Genomic DNA, 19,006 nt, shown 5'->3' with positions numbered 1-19,006 from the left:
GAGGGGAGAGCAGTACTCCATTGAGCTGCAGATGAAAGCCTTGTATGTGGTGAGGAGCTCAGGTGTGCCAAGGAAGGCCTTCGCACGACGGAGGATGCCCAGTCGGCGACTGGCTTTGGAGGCCAGCTTGGAAATGTGGTTTTCCCAGGAAAGATCATGGCACATAGTGAGACCCAAAAGCTTGAGTGACAGAACGTCTTGGAGAGGATTATTCAGAAAGGAGATGGGAGGGTTGTCCAGTCGGTCTTTTCGGAGAGACATCGTAAGAGTGTGAGATTTGTCAGGATTGAAAGACATGTTCCACTTGTTTGCCCAGTCTGTGATTTTGTCCAGGTCTGCAAAGAGTGAGGAGGCTGCAGACTGCCGATCTGAGGGATGAGGAATGGAGCGGCAGAGAGTGGGGTCATCAGCAAAGAGATAGAGAGGATTTTCAAGAGAGTCAGAGAGATCATTGAGAAAGACCAGAAAAAGCACAGGGCCCAGAACACTGCCTTGGGGAACTCCAGCCTGAACAGGAAGAGGAGATGAGAGAACCCCATTCAGGGCCACACGTTGACTACGACTAGAGAGGAAGTCCGCCAGCCATGCGTGGAGATTTCCATGGATACCAAAGGAGGAGCGTTTGTTGAGCAGAGCGGGGTGCCAGACCGTATCGAAGGCACGTGATATGTCGAGGGAGACAGCTCTAATTTCCTGTTTGGCATTCAGGACCTCCATCCATTGTTGAGACAGCAGAAGCAGCATGTCCAGAGTAGAGTGACCTGGTCTGAAACCAAATTGATGATCAGAGATCAAGCCATTGGAGAAGAGGAAAGATTTCATATCCGAAGCAATGATGGATTCCATGACTTTGATGATAATTGGGAGAAGGCTGATTGGTCTGTAGTTGCAACAGACCAATGCTTGCCCGCATTTCTTCTTCCACCATCTTTAGCCAAGTCTTTCTCGGTCTTCCCCGTCCTCTACTTCCTTCTACATTCATTTCCATCACTCTTCTCAACCAGTCACTTTCATCCTTCCTCAACACATGACCAAACCATCTCAACCTGTTCCTCTTCACAGCATCAATCACAGGCTCTATTCCCATCATCTTTCGCAATTCATCATTTGTCTTCCTCTCTCAACGATACTCGGATGGAGGTCCTCAACACCAAACAGGAAATTAGAGCTGTCTCCCTTGACATTTCACGTGCCTTCGATACGGTCTGGCACCCCGCTCTGCTCACCAAACTCTCCTCCTTTGGTATCCATGGAAATCTCCATGCATGGCTGGCGGACTTCCTCTCTAGTCGGACAACGTGTGGCCCTGAATGGGTTTCTCTCATCTCCTCTTCCTGTTCAGGCTGGAGTTCCCCAAGGCAGTGTTCTGGGCCCTGTGCTTTTTCTGGTCTTCATCAATGATCTCTCTGACTCTCTTGAAAATCCTCTCAATCTCTTTGCTGACGACTCTACTCTCTGTCGCTTCATTCCTCATCCCTCAGATCGGCAGTCTGCAGCCTCCTCACTCTCTGCAGACCTGGACAAAATCACAGACTGGGCAAACAAGTGGAACATGTCTTTCAATCCTGACAAATCTCACACTCTTACGATGTCTCTCCGAAAAGACCGACTGGACAACCCTCCCATCCACTTTCTGAATAATCCTCTCCAAGAAGTTCTGTCACTCAAGCTTTTGGGTCTCACTATCTGTCATGATCTTTCCTGGGAAAACCACATTTCAAATCTGGCCTCCAAAGCCAGTCGCCGACTGGGCATCCTCCGTCGTGCAAAGTCCTTCCTTGGCACACCTGAGCTCCTCACCACATACAAGGCTTTCATCCACAGCTCTATGGAATACTGTTCTCCCCTCTGGTCTGGTGCTCCTGCCTCACACCTAGCTCGTCTTCACGCTGTTGAAACCAAAGCGTTCAGAATCATTGGAATCTCCCGCGATGAAGCTAACTCCAAGGGCCTTTCACTCACTCACTGCAGGCAGGTTGGTGGTCTTTCCATCTTCTACCGATTCCTCTCTGGCCTTGCCCCCCCCCCCCCCCAGCTCTCTCTGGGCTCTGTCCCCCAAATATTCCTACAGGTCGCACAAGATCTGCCTGCAACCCTCTTATGGTTAAACTGCCAAAATCAAGACTTTCTGCTCACCTTCACTCCTTCATTCCTCTTTTCTCCTGCCTCTGGAACAAACTCCCTCACTCTCTTCAATCCCACTCCACCCTCCAGGTCTTTAAAACAGCTGTTCACCACCATCTCTTAACTTCCCCCATCCAAAACCTTGATCTTTTCTACCCCTGCTAATTTCACCCCAAACCCTACACTTTTTTGAAATACCAACTTCTGTCCTGGAAGTCCTTGGTCTCCTTTTGTTTTATACATGCCCCCCCTTCCCACGCCTCCTCCCCCCAAGCCCTCTCCCTCCCACACTTCTCCCTGCTCTCAAATGTTGTGTTTGTGTGCTTCCCCTTCTCTCCCCATCTTGTCTTCCGCTCCCTCTTTTATATATTTTGTTTGTCTGGTTGATTTGTTTGTGAAATAAATGTTAGCTCTTTCACGAGCCTCGATTTAGTATACAAAAAAAAAAAAAAAAATGTCTCGCTCCCATAAATCGTAACACTTCTCACACATGCAGCATACACCTTTCACTTCAGCTTCAACGACACTCAGTTCCCGAAACTTCTTCCATGCACATCTCACTCTAACAACCGTTGCCGAGTCTGATCCACCTTCTCCATTCAGCATGTCTAAATAATTCTCGTATCCGAATCCTTATTCAGATCTTCACCAAAATCGAAATGATTCGTCTTTGTCACCCTCACAATCGGTCCACCAAGTTTCGTCCAAATCCGTCCATAACTTTTTGAGATGTCGTGCTATGTATCGATTTTAGCACTATCACTCATGGTGAAGAATCACTTAATTTTTTTTACTAGCCGGATCCGAATCCGGGTTTTCACCAAAATTGAACCAATTCTTCCTTGTCACACACCCAACCTGTCCACCAAGTTTCGTCCAAATCCGTCCACAACCTTTTGAGATACGTATCTTGTTCACAAACAGATAGACAGGGTTGAAAACATAACCTCCATCCACCTTCGGTGGTAGAGGTAATTACAAATTAAATCAAATTAAAAGTAGCAAATTTAAATTACATTAAAATTGTTTAATAATATTTTGTTGCATGTATATTAATCTATTGGATGAATGAGGGATGTTATCTTGTGAGCCTGGAACGTAACCTCCTATTGTCCTAGGCTCTTGGTGTCTGTACACGGTTTTCATTTGCACGGTGTATTTCAAGAACGTAACCTCCTATTGTCCTCGGCCTTTGGTATCTTTGTACACGGTTTTCATTTGCACGGTGTATTTCATGATCGTAACCACCATGCAAATGGAGGACCGACTACTATAAGCTTGTTGCTAATCTGCATTTCTCACCCATGATGGCAGCCATGACCAATAACTCTCACGTACCAACAGCAGCTGATCGGCGATGTCGGGTTTCAAGATTACCTGCGAAACCCGTGGCTTTTTGGGTTTATCGAGATCTCAAGAGCGCGCACAAATCCTCATGGGCTTCTCTGATCAGAATTTGAAGCTGAATCGATTCCTCCTGTATAAGAATAAAACTGCTGACTTTTTTTTTTTTCCAAACAGAAAATGGCATCCTGATGTTGCGGCAACGCGATTTGCGACACTACGAGTCAGACTTTCAAGATGCAACTTCATGGGTGAAACATCACCCATTAATTTACTCATCGAGTGCAAGAGAGATGCAGAAACAGACAATTGGAGTCTTTTTTGACTTTGTGTCAGAATATTGATGTGTTAGCCTCAACTCAATGATATTGTTTACAGGGTAAGGGGGAGTAGTTAAAAATGTATGGCCTGAGCACCGTTTGCATTTCATGTAGTTTATAGGACTTTTGAACCTGTAGTAAGTACAGTACACGTGTATAATGGCAACTTGGCCATTGCTGCATTTCCGGGGTGACAATGCTGTCCAAAATAGTGGATATTGGTAAGGCATTGTTTTTTCCTGTTCTCATGTCTCGCACCAGGTGAATCCATGATGTAGAGAGCAGACATGTCGTTCAGAGTTTGTGCAGACTGTGTCGTGGAGCCATTCACAGAAGAGTACTGAGGAATGCCAGGCGTCACAAGATGGCGCCGAGCAAGCGTGCCAAGAGAGCATTGAGGGCTGCCAAGTGGCAAGAGAGGCAACAAGCGAGTATTGAGGAATGCCGGGTGCCACAAAAGGGTGCCAAGCAAGCGCTCCAAGTGGAACACTGAGGAACGCCAGGTGTCACAAGAGAGCGCCAAGCCACTCACCATACCTTACACCCTATCGGATCAGGTACGGGTGAGGCCAGGTTCGGACCCACACCACGATTCTTCTTCGTCTCTCCCTCTCTCTGGCCCATTTCTCCCTAATCATCCCCGAATGCATGAGGCTCCTATGTCATGTTTGGTGACAAGATTTGAATAATTATATAATGGGATCTTTGCATGCTTAAGGGCAACTATTTTTCTCCTGTGCTTTTGCCTGCTTGTAAATACATGCTTTATTGGTGGTAAACTGCACTTGTAAATACCTGGCCTCCAAAGCCAGTCGCTGATTCGGCAGCCTCCGTTGAGCGATGTCCTTCCTTGGCACACCTGAGCTGCTCACCACAAACAAAGCTTTCATCCACAGCTTGATGGAGTACTGCTCTCCCCTCTGAGCTGGTGCTCCTGCCTCCCACATAGCTCGCCTTCACACTATGGAAGCCAAGGCTTTTAGGATAATTACTATCTCCTGCAATGAAGTTGATTCTGAAGGTCTTTCACTCTCTCACCACAGGGAGGTTGGTGGTCTGTCTTCTACTGACTCCTTGCCGACCTTGCACCCCAGCTCTGTGTCTGTCCCCCAAATATTCCTGCAGGACATTCAAGATCAGCCAGCAACCCTCTACTGGTGAAACTGCCAAAATCAAGACTCACCTTCACTCTTTCATTCCTCTTTTTCCACGCATCTGGAACAAACTCACACACTCTCTTCAATCCCACTGTTCCCTCCAGGTCTTCAAAACAGCTGTTCACCACCATGTCTTATCTTCCCCCATCCAAAACCATGATATTTTCTACCCCAGTTATTCCACCCCAAACCCACCTCCTTCAAATTCTCTGTTTTCCTTTCTGAAAGTCCCTGTAGTGTCCATCTTGTTTATCCCGTGTACCTCGCCATAGCAGCCTCTCTTCCACAGATCTCCCAAGGTCCCTGTTCCCTACACTTGTTGTGCTTCCCTCTCTCCCCCCCCCCCCCCCCCCCTTGTCTCCTGCTGCCTTTATTATATGTTCTTTGAGTTGGCTCTTACACAAGCCTCGACCAAGTATACAAAAAAACCCCCACAAAAAACGGCTTTCAATCCTTCTTGATTGTCTCTTTCTTTCATTGGTTCGACATAGTACGTAAAGATTAGATAGATGAGAAGTTTTGCCCCACTGATTGGCACTGAGATTAGCCAACAGCCATCCATGGTTTGATCGGCCATACATAATAAATAGACAGGTGGCTGTTGAGGGCATGACCGCTAATTAGGGCTGCCGTGCCAACGGTAAGGTAACGTCTAACCAGGGACCGAAAATCCTGCTAGGCTCAGCTGTTCTAATCGGCAGCCACCCCGCCTGACTGCGGAGTTACAGTCACGTGAAAAAGTAAGTACACCCCATGTAAAGTTTTGACTTTTTCAACATATTTCAACATACAGCTATTTGATCTTCATTTCAACAATATTGACAGATAAAGGTGATATAATATAACAAATATCATGAAACATTTACATTTTGTAGTCCATTATATAATTTAAATAAACATAAATGCAAATTTCGCATGTGGAAAAAGTAAGTACACCCCTACATTTATCACTATTTCAAATACCTAAAATTAGAATCAGGTGCACCAGCTCAGGTGCAAATGATTAGAACATCGTTAGAGAGGATCTTGGAGGAACCTGTCTTATTTAAACCTCAGACATTTAGTTTGGTTTGCTCTTTGTTGTTGAAGTATGCGGTGTCACCATGCCTAGATCAAAATTAGCTCTCTGAGGGCTTCAGAAAGAAGGTTATAGATGCCTCCGAGTCTGGGAAGGGATTTAAAAAGATCTCCAAACAATTTGAAATCAATCATTCGACTGTCTGGAAGATCATCTACAAGTGAAGTTTCCAAACAACTGCTAACTTGTTCAGGCCAGGCCGCCCCAGCAAGTTCAGCCAGAGAGCAGACCGCAAGATGCTGAAAGAAGTCTCCAAGAACCCCAGAATGTCATCACGGGACCTACAGGTAGCTCTTGCCACTGTTGATGTCAAAGTGCACGAGTCCACCATTAGAAAGAGGCTGCACAAATTTGATCCACATGGGAGGTGTGCCAGGAGGAAACCTTTGCTGTCCAGAAAGAACATCGGGGCAAGATTAAAGTTTGCCAATGAACACCTCGGCAAAGACCAGCACTTCTGGAACAATGTGCTCTGGACAGATGAGTCAAAGGTAGAGCTATTTGGCCACAGTACCAGAAGACATGTTTGGTGAAAACCAAAGACAGCATACACAAGAACCTGATACAAACTGTAAAGCATGGTGGTGGAAATATTATGGTTTGGGGCAGCTTTGCTGCATCAGGGCCTGGGCAGCTCACAATCATAGAATCCACTATGAATTCTTCATTGCCCCAGAGGGTGCTTGAGGATAATGTGAGGCCATCTGTCGGAAAGTTGAAGCTCAACCGAAAGTGGACCTTGCAACATGACAATGACCCTAAACATACCAGTAAATCCACCAAGGAATTGCTGAAAAGAAAGAAATGGAGGTTTCTGGAATGGCCAAGTCAAAGCCCAGATCTAAATCCCATCGAGATGTTGTGGGGGGATTTGAAACGAGCTGTGCATGCAAGAAACCCCTCAAACATCGCACAGCTGAAAGAATTCTGCAGAGTGGGCAAAAATTTATCCCAGTCGATGTCAGAGACTGGTAGACAGTTATAAGAAACGCCTACTTGAGGTTGTTTCTGCCAAAGGGGGCAATACCACCTATTAGAGCCAAGGGTGAAGGGTGTACTTACTTTTTGCACAGAAGGAAATGGCATCTCTGTTCATTTTTTGTTGAATAAATTATTGCAAAGTCAACTTTTCATTGTTTTTTGTTCAATTAGATCACCTTTATCTGTAGATACTGTTTAAATGAAGATCAAATATTGATATGTCCACATATGTTAAAAAGATTTAAAAAAACATTTCATGGGGTGTACTTACTTTTTCCACATGCAAAATTTGCATTAATGTTTATTTAAATTATACAATGGACTACAAAATGTAAATGTTTCATGATATTTGTTATATTATATCACCTTTATCTATCAATATTGTTGAAATGAAGATCAAATAGCTGTATGTTGAAATATGTTGAAAAAGTCAAAACTTCACATGGGGTGTACTTACTTTACATGGGGCTGGTGGCCTCAGGTTCAGAGGTCAGGGAGCAGGTCTGAGGAATCCCCTCGTGGTAACCCCTGAACCCCGGATCTGTAACAATATGAATAGCCGACATGGTTTAGACCTCGTTCAGAGCACAAAGTGCTCTCTCTGCTCAGGTACAGCTTTGTTCTAAATAGCTTCAAGCATGGTCATTAGGGTGGTCCAAAAATGCACAAAAAATCACTTTTTTATCTGGATTTTGATGCTCTATTGGATTATTGTTAGAAATGGTCTAAATCATTCACCCAAAATTCTTTTTGCATCTGAGTCATCTATAAACTCATACACACTCAACATATAAATTTGTCATTTTGGTCAATTTCAATGAAAATCGTCCATGTTGAGGCTTACAAAGACTTTAGAAATATTTTTTTCCTAAATAATGTCATTGATCGTACATACCCCTGTGAAGTCCTCATGGTCGAAACATGAGTCAGACATGTATGAACATGTTTCAAACATGTTTCAAGCATTGTCAAACATGTTTCGACCGTGATGATTTCACACTCACAGGCGCAAGCGCATGCAAAAAGTCACGAACCACAAAATGGCTTAGTACAATAGTGCATGTACTTTTTCCACCTAGGTTGCTATTGGATTGTTCTCATTTAGCCAAATTTGGTAAAAAACGCCATATTTCAATTGAAGTGTGTCTGAGTTTCTAGATGGAATTGAGCGAAAATATTTGGTGGGTGAATGTTTTAGACCATTTCTAACAATAATCCAGTAGAGCATCGATGTTTTTTGGACCACCCTAATGGTCATCCTCTAACCAATCGGCTTTGACGTGTACAATCACTGCATCAGCTGTCGTTTGGTCGTAGTTGAGCAATTGGCATGGGGGCCATACACAAGACAATATATTGGGTCTTTGATTTAGCTCGTGCCAAAGACCTTTCTTTATCAAGCCATTTCTACCTCCATCAATGAAGGTTGGACGGACATTATGTTTTCACTCAAGTTTGTCTGTCTGTGTTTGTCTGTGAGCAGGATATCTCAAAACGTTATGGATGAATTCGGGTGAAACTTGGTGGACAGGTTGGCAGTGTGACAAGGACGAATAGACAAGAGATTTGGGTGAATAATCGGTCCCCTTGTGTTTTATACCTCTCCCCCCCCCCCCCTCCCCTTCCCACACCTCCTGCCCCCAAGCGCTCTCCCTCCCACACTTCTCCCTGCTCTCAAATGTTGTGGTTGTGTGCTTCCCCTTCTCTCCCCATCTTGTCTTCCGCTCCCTCTTTTTGTACATTTTGTTTGTCTGGTTGATTTGTTTGTGAAATAAATGTCAGCTCTTTCACGAGCCTCGATTCAGTATACAAAAAAAAAAAAACTGGATCCTGATACTATAGTTTTTAAGTGATTTTTCACCATTGAGAGACAGGGCCAAAAACAATATCTTGATATCCCCTACAGTTATGGACAGATTCGGACGAATCTTTGGATTCTGATGGCTGAGTAGGGCAGGTGACAAGAACAAGCTGGATAGATTTTGCAGATACAGGGCAGGTGCAGAAATGTTGAAGGATGAATTTGAGGACTTCCGGTTGTTAAAAGATGGAGATCTGCTCAGCTGGACCCAGAATGACAAGCGAAAGAGGCTGTGCTGAATCTTCCGCATAATACCACCCCTGAACCCGCTCCCCCTCCCACACACTCTCCCCCATGCAGGAGAAAAGAGAGATTCCCATATTTGAAACAAGTTATGACAGCTTCACCCAGCCTGGCATCCAGCAGTGCTGATTGTGCAATGGCCTTTGCCATGGTCATAAAGAATACAAACAGGCAGAATGCAGAAAGAATATTGGCAATAAAATAAATGTGGGCCGTTCCTGTTTCGAGCTCCGCATGACCACGTCGATGATGGAAAGCACAAAGAAGGCTGCACGGAAATACAAGGAATGTCCGACACCGCCTTGATGTACTTATTGCTGCAGACCGAATGTGGACCAAACCACTTGTTTCGTGCATTTTTCCCGATACATATTTAATTTAAACAACGCGCATAGTTGTGACATGGATATTGCTCGAGTTTTAGCGCGTATTTTGATGGAGGCATCTCCCCTCACTCAAGTTCGTTTGTCAGGTCCCAAGATTTTGGATTATATGTCTTCGTTGTGTCCATGAGGTCTGACAGGTATATGGCTGTTTGCAATTGAGAATACTGAATTGAAGTTTGTTTACCGGTTTCACGCAAAACTTTTACAGAAGGGATGCGGAGCAGCCAGAAAGGAGCATCAGGGTCTGCAAAAGGAGCCTGCACTCACCACACTCTCACCACCATCTACTATCCCCCTACCACCACAGACTGCACTCACCCCACTCTCACCACCATCTACTATCCCCCTACCACCACAGCCTGCACTCACCCCACTCTCACCACCATCTACTATCCCCCTACCACCACAGCCTGCACTCACCCCCACTCTCACCACCATCTACTATCCCCCTACCACCACAGCCTGCACTCACCCCCACTCTCACCACCATCTACTATCCCCCTACCACCACAGCCTGCACTCACCCCCACTCTCACCACCATCTACTATCCCCCTACCACCACAGCCTGCACTCACCCCCACTCTCACCACCATCTACTATCCCCCTACCACCACAGACTGCACTCACCCCACTCTCACCACCATCTACTATCCCCCTACCATCACAGACTGCACTCACCACACTCTCACCACCATCTACTATCCCCCTACCACCACAGCCTGCACTCACCCCACTCTCACCACCATCTACTATCCCCCTACCACCACAGCCTACACGCAGCCCATTCTCACCACCATCTATTACCATATTCACCACGACCAATCTCTGCCGACTCCCTCCGCAGACGTAACCAACTTTTATCTACAAATTGTTCACATTGCATTATCCCCTGCAATCTAACTATTTGTTCCTTTGACCATCGATACCAATCCTCAGGTTTGTCATTTTTACACACTTCTGACAACAAAGACTGCTGTTTGAATCCACCCAGCCCGGTACTGCCCACATCAAGTATTTATTACACCACTTCTAATCTTCCGAGATGTTCTCCTTGTTCCCCGATTGACTCACTCTCTAGTGACTTGTTTCCCAACTACATTTACACGACCTTTATTTACCAGCACTGACCACAGACTAATCCAATCCCATGAATATTTGAAAAGAAATGTACCGAACAACCGCTCTTGAATAATCAACAATACAATTAGGCCTTAGATGAGACGACGTGCTTCAAAATTAAACCAATATAATTGCGCTCTATTTTGCTGCTTATATTACCAACACCTTCCAAAAGCAAGAGAAAACATCACACCTTACATAAAACCACGATGTAAAATATCCACAATAAAAATAACAAAGTCGTATTTGCCGTAAGCAATGCTGAATCCGCTAACGGATCTCTCTGAAATCTCACAACATGTAATTTCCTTGTAAATGATTTCATTCTTTCCTCAAGGCAACTCTTCTCCACCATCTGAGATCATCCCCCATCCACAACATGATATTTTCTACCCCATTAACCCTCCCGAACCCGACCTCTTTTCAAGTATCCAGTCTTTCCTTCCTGAGAGTTTGCTTCTGTCTCCATCTTGCTTCCTCTGCCTCTGTCTCCTTCCATATCCCTCTTTCTTCACCACATCTCGTATTTGTCCAAGTCTCCTTATATTTTGTCCCTCAACCCTGCTGTCTGTATGCTTCCTTTTTTTCTGTTACGTTCTCATCCATTTTACATTCTCGCTCCTCCACGAGCCTCGACTCTGTATCCAAAAAACGTATTTCGTTAAGAGTTAGAGTTCAGGATGATATAAGAAGAAGAAGAACCAAAACTTTTTTTGAATCTTCAGACACATGGCTGCCAATGCAGTGTATCTTTGGCTACTGGGCACAATCCCAGAGAAGTCACCACTCTGACACAGAATACTTGAATGGCTCATTCTTCCCAGAAAGTCCCTATTCATTTTGCCAACCTAGGAAGGATGGCAAGCTGTGTCATCCCACCCGGTGTTATTTATAACAGAATGACAGTGGCTCAAACTCAAGACCTTCAGACCTTAAGCTAGCGACCTCGATCATTATGCCAACACCAGGCTAGCTAGCATAGCAGAGCGAGGCAATTATATTTCAGGCAGCAAACTTTGAGGGTATAAGGAGAGAGTTAGGCAATCTAGATTCGGACAAAAACAGTAGGGAAATCTGCATCAGAGAAATGGGAAATGTTAAAGGAGCAAGAGCGCAGTGTGCAGGGTAAGTACACTACATGATCAAAAGTATGTGGACACCCCTTCTAATTCGTGGATTTGGCTGTTTCAGCCACACCCATTGCTGACAGGTATATATAATCAAGCACACAGCCATGCAATATCCATAGACAAACATTGGCTGTAGAATGGGGGCCGTAATGAAGAGCTCGGTGACTTTCAAGGTGGCACCGTCATAGCCTGCCACCTTTCCAACAAGTCAGTTCGTCAAATTTCTGCCCTGCTAGAGCTGCCCCGGTCAACTGTAAGTGCTGTTATTGTGAAGTGGAAACGTCTGGGAGCAACAACAGCTCAGCCACAAAGTGGTAGGCTACTGACCTACAAGCTCACAGAATGGGACAGCCAAGTGCTGAAGCCCGTAAAAATCCTCTGTCCTCAGTTGCAACATTCACTACCAAGTTCCAAACTGCCTCTGGAAGCAGCGTCAGCACAACAACTGTTCGTCGGGAGCTTCATGAAATGGGTTTCCATGGCCGAGCAGCCTAACACAAGCCTAAGATCACCATGCGCAATGCCAAGCGTCGGCTGGAGAGGTGTAAAGCTCGCCACCATTGGACTCTGGAGCAGTGGAAACGCGTTTATGGAGTGATGAATCACGCTTCACCATTTGGCAGTCCGACAGACAAATTTGGACTTGATGGATGCCAGGAGAACGCTACCTGCCCAAATGCATAGTGCCAACTGTAAAGTTTGGTGGTGGAGGAATAATGGTCTGGGGCTGTTTTTCATGGTTCGGGCTCAGCCCCTTAGTTCTAGTGAAGGGAAATCTTTATGGTACAGCATACAATTAATGACATTCTAGACGATTGTGTGCTTCCAACTTTGTGGCAACAGTTTGGGGCAGGCCCTTTCCTGTTTCAGCATGACAATGCCCCCGTGCACAAAGCGAGGTCCATACAGAAATGGTTTGTTGAGAGCAGTGTGGAAGAACTTGACTGGCCTGCACAGAGCCCTGATCTCAACCCCAAACACCTTTGGGATGAATTGGAATGCAGGCAGCTAGCCAGGCCTCATCCCCCAACATCTGTGCTCGACCTCACTAATGCCCTTGTGGCCGAATGGAAGCAAATCCCCGCAGCAATGTTCTAACATCTCTTGGAAATCCTTCCCAGAAGAGTTGAGGCTGTTATAGCAGCAAAGGGGGGGGACCAACTCCATACTAATGCCCATGATTTTGGAATTAAATGTGTGATGTTCGGGTGTCCACATACATTTGGTCATGTAGTGTATATTCCAGGAAGATAAGCAGGGTTAAGGATAAGCTGAAGTCTTTATGTCTAAACTAATGCGACTGGAATCAGACTTGTATTAGTATCATTGTAAATAGAGACTAATTAAGAAAAACCAAGACTGATAGTCTAATAAACGTGTACCGGGCTTGGATCTGCTGAGTGGAGAGTCTGCTGTCCCCCTGTCATCGGACCAGATCCTCAGCTCTGATTGGTGGAAGTTTGTGAGGGACATACATACACCGGACGGACAGACAAACTCTGTTCCAGGTGGCATTGCCTTATGGGCTGCGCCGTAAAAATATGGCTGCCGAACCACGTGACAAATGACGTTATCAATTTTTTTCTTGACCAATTTATCCCTAGATCACGCTCAATAAATGTCATACTGATCGGATAAAGCATTCTACTTGTCGATTTATGATGTCATAATAACTTTACAATGAGCCACCTTTCAAATTTTTTTTTCATGGAGTGGTTTCAGAGATATGGAGGAGTGAAGTTTTTTGGTTTTTCCAACATGGCACCCGTATCACGTGACATATGACGTCATGATTATCATTAAAATTCTACAGGAGGAGGTGCACCTATGGTGAACATTTTGTGTCAATCAGATCAACGGTTGCAGAGAAAACGAATTTTAAAGGGAATAAACCCACAAAATTCCAGCAGAAGGTACATAGATACATACATACATACATACATACATACATACATACATACATACATACACTGGACGACAGACAAATGCTGTTCCAGACGGCATTGCCCTACCGCTAAACAGTAAAAAGAATATGAGAAGGATACGGTTAAGAATATTAAGTATAAAAAAAACACCTTTAGAGGCCCTTTTTCCCCGCAGAGCGGGGGTTCGCCTTTTTTGGGCACCGTGGCCCCCTTTTTTGAAGCAATGTTTTATGGCCGGATGCCCTTCCTGCACGCCAACCCTGTTAGTCGCCTCTTGCGACACACAGGGAATTACCAGTTAACTGGTACTCAATTTGCCGACTTCGGAAGGATGCCAGGCTGAGTCAACCCCCCTGGCGTTAATTCAGCAATCGACCGGGATGCAAACCCAGGGTCCTAGGATCCCAAGCTGGCACCCTAACCGCTAAGCCAACACCAGGCTTCAAGAATATTAAGTATATAAGGGGTAAATAAGTTAGGACAAGTGTAGGGCCATTGAAGGAGAGATGGCAGGCTTAAATAGTTATTTTGCTTCAACATTTACACAAGAACAGTCAGGGGAATTACCAATAGCTGGGATCATCTATGAAGGAGGTGAAGAAGGGCTTACAATTCCTCACCCTACAACAGTCTTCAACCGCATCGCCCCTTTGCCCACCTACCGCTCCCCCCGTGAAATAGAGTAGATAACCTGATGGATTGAATTAATGTGATAATAATGTGTCAGATTTCCTGAATATCGTGGTGTAAAGTTGTTTCCCCCAAATATATGCATATACAGAAAGGAAAAAAAAATATTTTGCTTACTAGTTACATGTCCAAGAGCAGTTGTACAAAAGCCCGTACACAATTCCCACTCATCCCAATTGGCTCAATCGTAAAGCATTTAAATGTGGAATAAATGCTAAGCAACATCAGAGCTACGGAACCGTTCAAATCCCACACCAGCTTCGTTGCTCGTTGGCAAATCATCAGTGACGATGTAGAATACATTACGAAGCGACAAACACCACAGCACATGCCAAGTGGGGAAAATGGCACACGAGCTTATTCATGCGCAGCTCTTAGGGATTAGATGAACAATTTGCTTTACTTTTACAAAATCCGAATCACAGCTGCGGTGAATTAATTCGGTGATAAATAACCGATTGCTCCTGCCAACACGACTGTTCTGATTTAAAGACATTACTGTCACCCTCAAGTTCAAATGCGATGTTGATCTGCCATCGGCCTCACTGTTAATCCAAAAGTATATCGACGTTTCATATCTTTGTACTCTATATAATATACTAGCGGATATACCCATCAAGGGTTGGTTCAGGAGTTGCTCCATGTGTGGGTCGAATCTACAGCTGCCCCTTAAAACTCAATCAAAGCTACGTTTTCCGAACTGGATCCGTCGTGTTTTTCTGTTATATTGTTATCTGTGTGTTGTTTGTATTTTCATCTAACTTTTACCTTGATAAATCATACCTTGTTGTTGATATCGTTACCCTAGACATGCGGAGCGATAAGCAGGGTTAAGCAATTGGTTCACTTTTGGCTGTCTGACTATCCATCTGTTTGTCCTACAATCTCAAAAAGTTACGGATGGATTTGGACGAAACGTGGTGGACAGGTTGGGTGTGTGACAAGGACGAATTGATTACATTTTGGTGAAGATCGGGATCCAGCTAATATAATTTGAAAGTGATTCTTCACAATTCAAAGATTGGGCCAAAAACGATATACAGTACTAGCAGAAGTACTGGCGTTGCCTGGTGGGGGAAGGGGGGGGAGCGGGGGAGAGGGGAAGGGGGGGAAGGGGGAGGGAGGCGGGAGAGGTGAGGAGGGGAGAGGGGGGAAGAGAGAGGGGAGAGGGGGCTAAAGGGGGGAAGGGGGATAAGAGAGGGTTAAGGGGAGAGGGGGGGAAGGGGGATTGGGGGGGAAGAGGGGAAGGGAAGGGGAGGGGCGGGGGGGGGGTTAGGGGGGAGGCAGGAGAGGAAGGGGGTTCATCACGTTTCTGAGTTAACTGTGATGCCATTCAAAATGAAGAAGAAGCCGAACTACCAACTTCGTACACTTCCGGAATTCTTTGATTTATTTGTATTCAAATGTCTGGTGTTTGTTTTGTATTTATTTATGCAAATGTGTACTTGTATATAGCTGTCATTAATTTAAAAAGTCTTAGGCACGATCGAGCGATTCCAAAAAAAAAAAAAACTTCTTCTTTTTTTCATAAATTTTTTTTTTTTTGCCTAAAACACTCCCAGGCACTCACTGATGAACCTCGGAAAGTTTGATGAAGATCCGCTCAGCCATCTCTGAGAAAAATAGCGACACACACAGGCAGACATTGTAGTGAAATTATACCAAAGCTGAACCCAGGAGTGATACTCGCTTAAACCACTGAGGGGGCGTCTATAAGACCTGGGACATCCGCGACGCTGAGCCACTCCTGTGACATTTACTATGACATGTAGTCCTGTAGTCTTGAATGGTACGTACCCGCACATATATGCTAGACTCGCTTGCTTTGACTATTATTATCGGTCCTTTCTGTATGATACCAAGATCCTGATATCTATTGCATGATTGTATTTTTACAGGTTGATGCCAGAGATCTAATTGTGATTAAACCGACCTATGGGACAAAGTTGTGGACCTGATTGATTTCCACGACATTTAATCACAATTAAGATCTACGGAAATGGCGGGACACAAGATGATCAATGTACCGACACTCGGCGCCGACCCACAAGCTGAGGATTCGGGCTCGGAGTTCACTCACTGGCTCAAAACGCTGGAGAACCAGTTCGGAGCCCAGGATGCCGTTCCCACCGCTGAAACGAAGCTGTCTGTGCTGCAGACCAAAGTCGACCACCGCGTTTACAGGAGCATCGCACGATGTACGACGTACGATGCCGCCGTGGCAGAAATAAAGTGACTTTACATTAAGAAACGGAGCGTGGTGTACAACAGGCATCTGCTCGCAACGCAGCGTCAACAGCCCACTGAGTCGATCGATCGCTTCGCCCAGGAGCTGCGACATCTCCTCGCGGACAGTACTCAAGAGGTACGGACACACGAGCAAGTCCAGGACGATCTTGTCCGAGATGCTTTCGTCTCTGGGATCAGCTCTTCAAGTCTGAGACTCAGACTTTTGGAGACAGCTGACCTGACGTTCGCGGAGGCACTACGGGTGGCCAACGTTTACACTGAGGCCCGGGAACAATCTACCGCCTATGACCACGCACGGGTCGTTGCGGGGATTTCTCAACTCGCGCGACCGGAGAGGGCTACCGCCGAGGATACGGGTGCGGACTCGACTACGGCCGAGCCCCTGGCCGCTCCCGAGGTGGACTCGGATTCCGGCCTGGCAGCAGCTACAGCAGCCAGGCCAAAGGCTGACCGGAACGCGACGTGTTACTTCTGTGGCAATCGACAGCATCCCAGGTCGGCGTGTCCGGCTCGGGAAGCAATATGCCATTTGTGTTCGACTAAAGGACATTTTGCAAAAGTCTGCAAGAAGACCGCGCGGGGCACAGGAGCTCGCGCGACCTTGAATGGGCTTATCGCTGAGCCAACGGACCGAGCACAGAGCGGGGCACCTCACCCGGCTTTGATGAGCGGTCCTCCTCCTCACGGGCCCTTGGCTGCACGCACGTCCTTGGTGAGATACATCGGGCCGCCAAAACAAATGGCGCGAACACGACCGGCCGCGGAGCGACCGACCTTGACTGGCGTTCGAACGCCCTCCTCAAACAAACGACAAGTGTTTGCTCTGAAAGCTCCTCCTGTTTTGCAGCAAACGCTGCACATGACATGAGCGCCATCCGACGGCAGCTCGTACGAACTACACGCTCTTGCTCCAGCACATGAAAGTACAATTGACTGCGATCTTTCGCACGTGACACGAGCGCCATCTGACAGCCGCTCGTACGAACTACACGCTCTTGCTCCGGCACGACTAACTATGCGTTTGGCACGGGGGCCCTCCGGAGGCTGCTCAAACGACCGGAAAACTGCAGCCAGTGTGGGATCCACACGCGAGACGCGATCTTCTCGCTCGGACGGCACAATACCTGCCGGATCTTCCGGCCTTGATCAGGCCATTGTTCCGCTCTTGGTCGAAGGCATTTTTGCGCGGGCCCTAGTCGACACGGGGTCTACGGATAGTTTTATCGACCAGCGGCTGGTGCGTCACCATGGGTGGCCGGTCCTCGGGACTACACGACGGATCTTCATGGCCTCCCAAGGACTTAGGCTCAGCACGAAGGGGGAATGTCGATTGAAACTTGCGATAAAGGGACGCATGTTTCCAGATGTACATCTCATGGTCTTGCCTGCATTATGTGCTGACATTCTGTTAGGACACGATTTTCTTAAGCGACATGGACGTTTGGAAATGGAATTCGGTGGGACGGACAAGCTTGCTGTGTGTGCACTCGCGAAAATGGAAATTGAGCCTCTTTCGCTGTTCCCCAACCTGACCACTGACTGCACTCCTGTAGCGGTAAAATCGCGGCGCTACTCACGAGCAGACGCGCAATTCATTGCGGAAGAAATGGCCCAGCTCTTAAAGGACGGTGTTATCGAACCTATCCGGTCGCCGTGGCGGGCCCAGGTCTTAGTGGTGCGAAGTGAGGCCCATCGCCGGCGCATGGCAATCGACTACTCACAGACGGTTAATCGCTTTACACAGCTTGACGCCTACCCCTTACCGGGGATGGACGCGCTAGTACGACAGGTGGCCCAGTACTCCGTCTACAGCACTCTCGATCTGCGTAGTGCGTATCATCAGATCCCCATCTCTAGGGCTGATCGCATCTATACAGCCTTTGAATCGGGTCAAAGGTTATACCAGTTCACCCGACTACCTTTTGGGGTGACGAACGGGGTCGCCTGTTTTCAGAGGGCTATGGACGACCTCGTTACTAAGGAGAACTTGACAGATGTCTTTGTATATCTGGACAATCTTACGGTTTGTGGGTATGACCAGGGGCATCACGATGCTAATCTGAAGCGCTTCCTCGAGGTCGCGCAGAGGTATCGCCTAACCATGAATGAGGCTAAGTGTCGTTACTCTCTACGCACGATAGATCTTCTGGGGTACACCGTGACCCATGGCTCGGTCTCTCCGGATAAGGAGCGTCTGTGACCTTTGCTCGATATGGCTCCGCCTAGCGATCGGGCTTCGCTGAAGCGCGCTCTCGGGCTGTTCGCCCACTATTCGAAGTGGGTGCAAAATTTCTCCGTGAAGCTCCGCCCCCTCGTGGCCTGCGACACGTTCCCCATGAGCCCGGCCGCCTTGGCGGCCTTCGGGGGCCTTAAGGCCGACATCGCTGGCGCCGCTGT

General features: G+C 46.7%; 2 protein-coding genes across 19 annotated transcripts in view; both read right to left on the bottom strand.

The window, feature by feature from the left end:
* Window positions 1–19,006, bottom strand: part of LOC137434292 (trafficking kinesin-binding protein 1) — a 1,208,017-nt gene that overhangs the window by 223,240 nt on the left and 965,771 nt on the right. The gene's annotated exons all lie outside the window — the stretch shown is intronic.
* Window positions 1–19,006, bottom strand: part of LOC137434291 (catenin beta-1) — a 193,715-nt gene that overhangs the window by 41,109 nt on the left and 133,600 nt on the right. The window lies entirely within an intron of this gene.

Source organism: Myxine glutinosa, chromosome 10 (assembly GCF_964187855.1).
Source record: "Myxine glutinosa chromosome 10, kmMyxGlut1.1, whole genome shotgun sequence".
NCBI classification, from domain to species: Eukaryota; Metazoa; Chordata; class Myxini; order Myxiniformes; family Myxinidae; genus Myxine; species Myxine glutinosa.
Note: the sequence above shows the minus strand (reverse complement) of the source record. Positions and strands in the feature narration are given on the sequence as shown.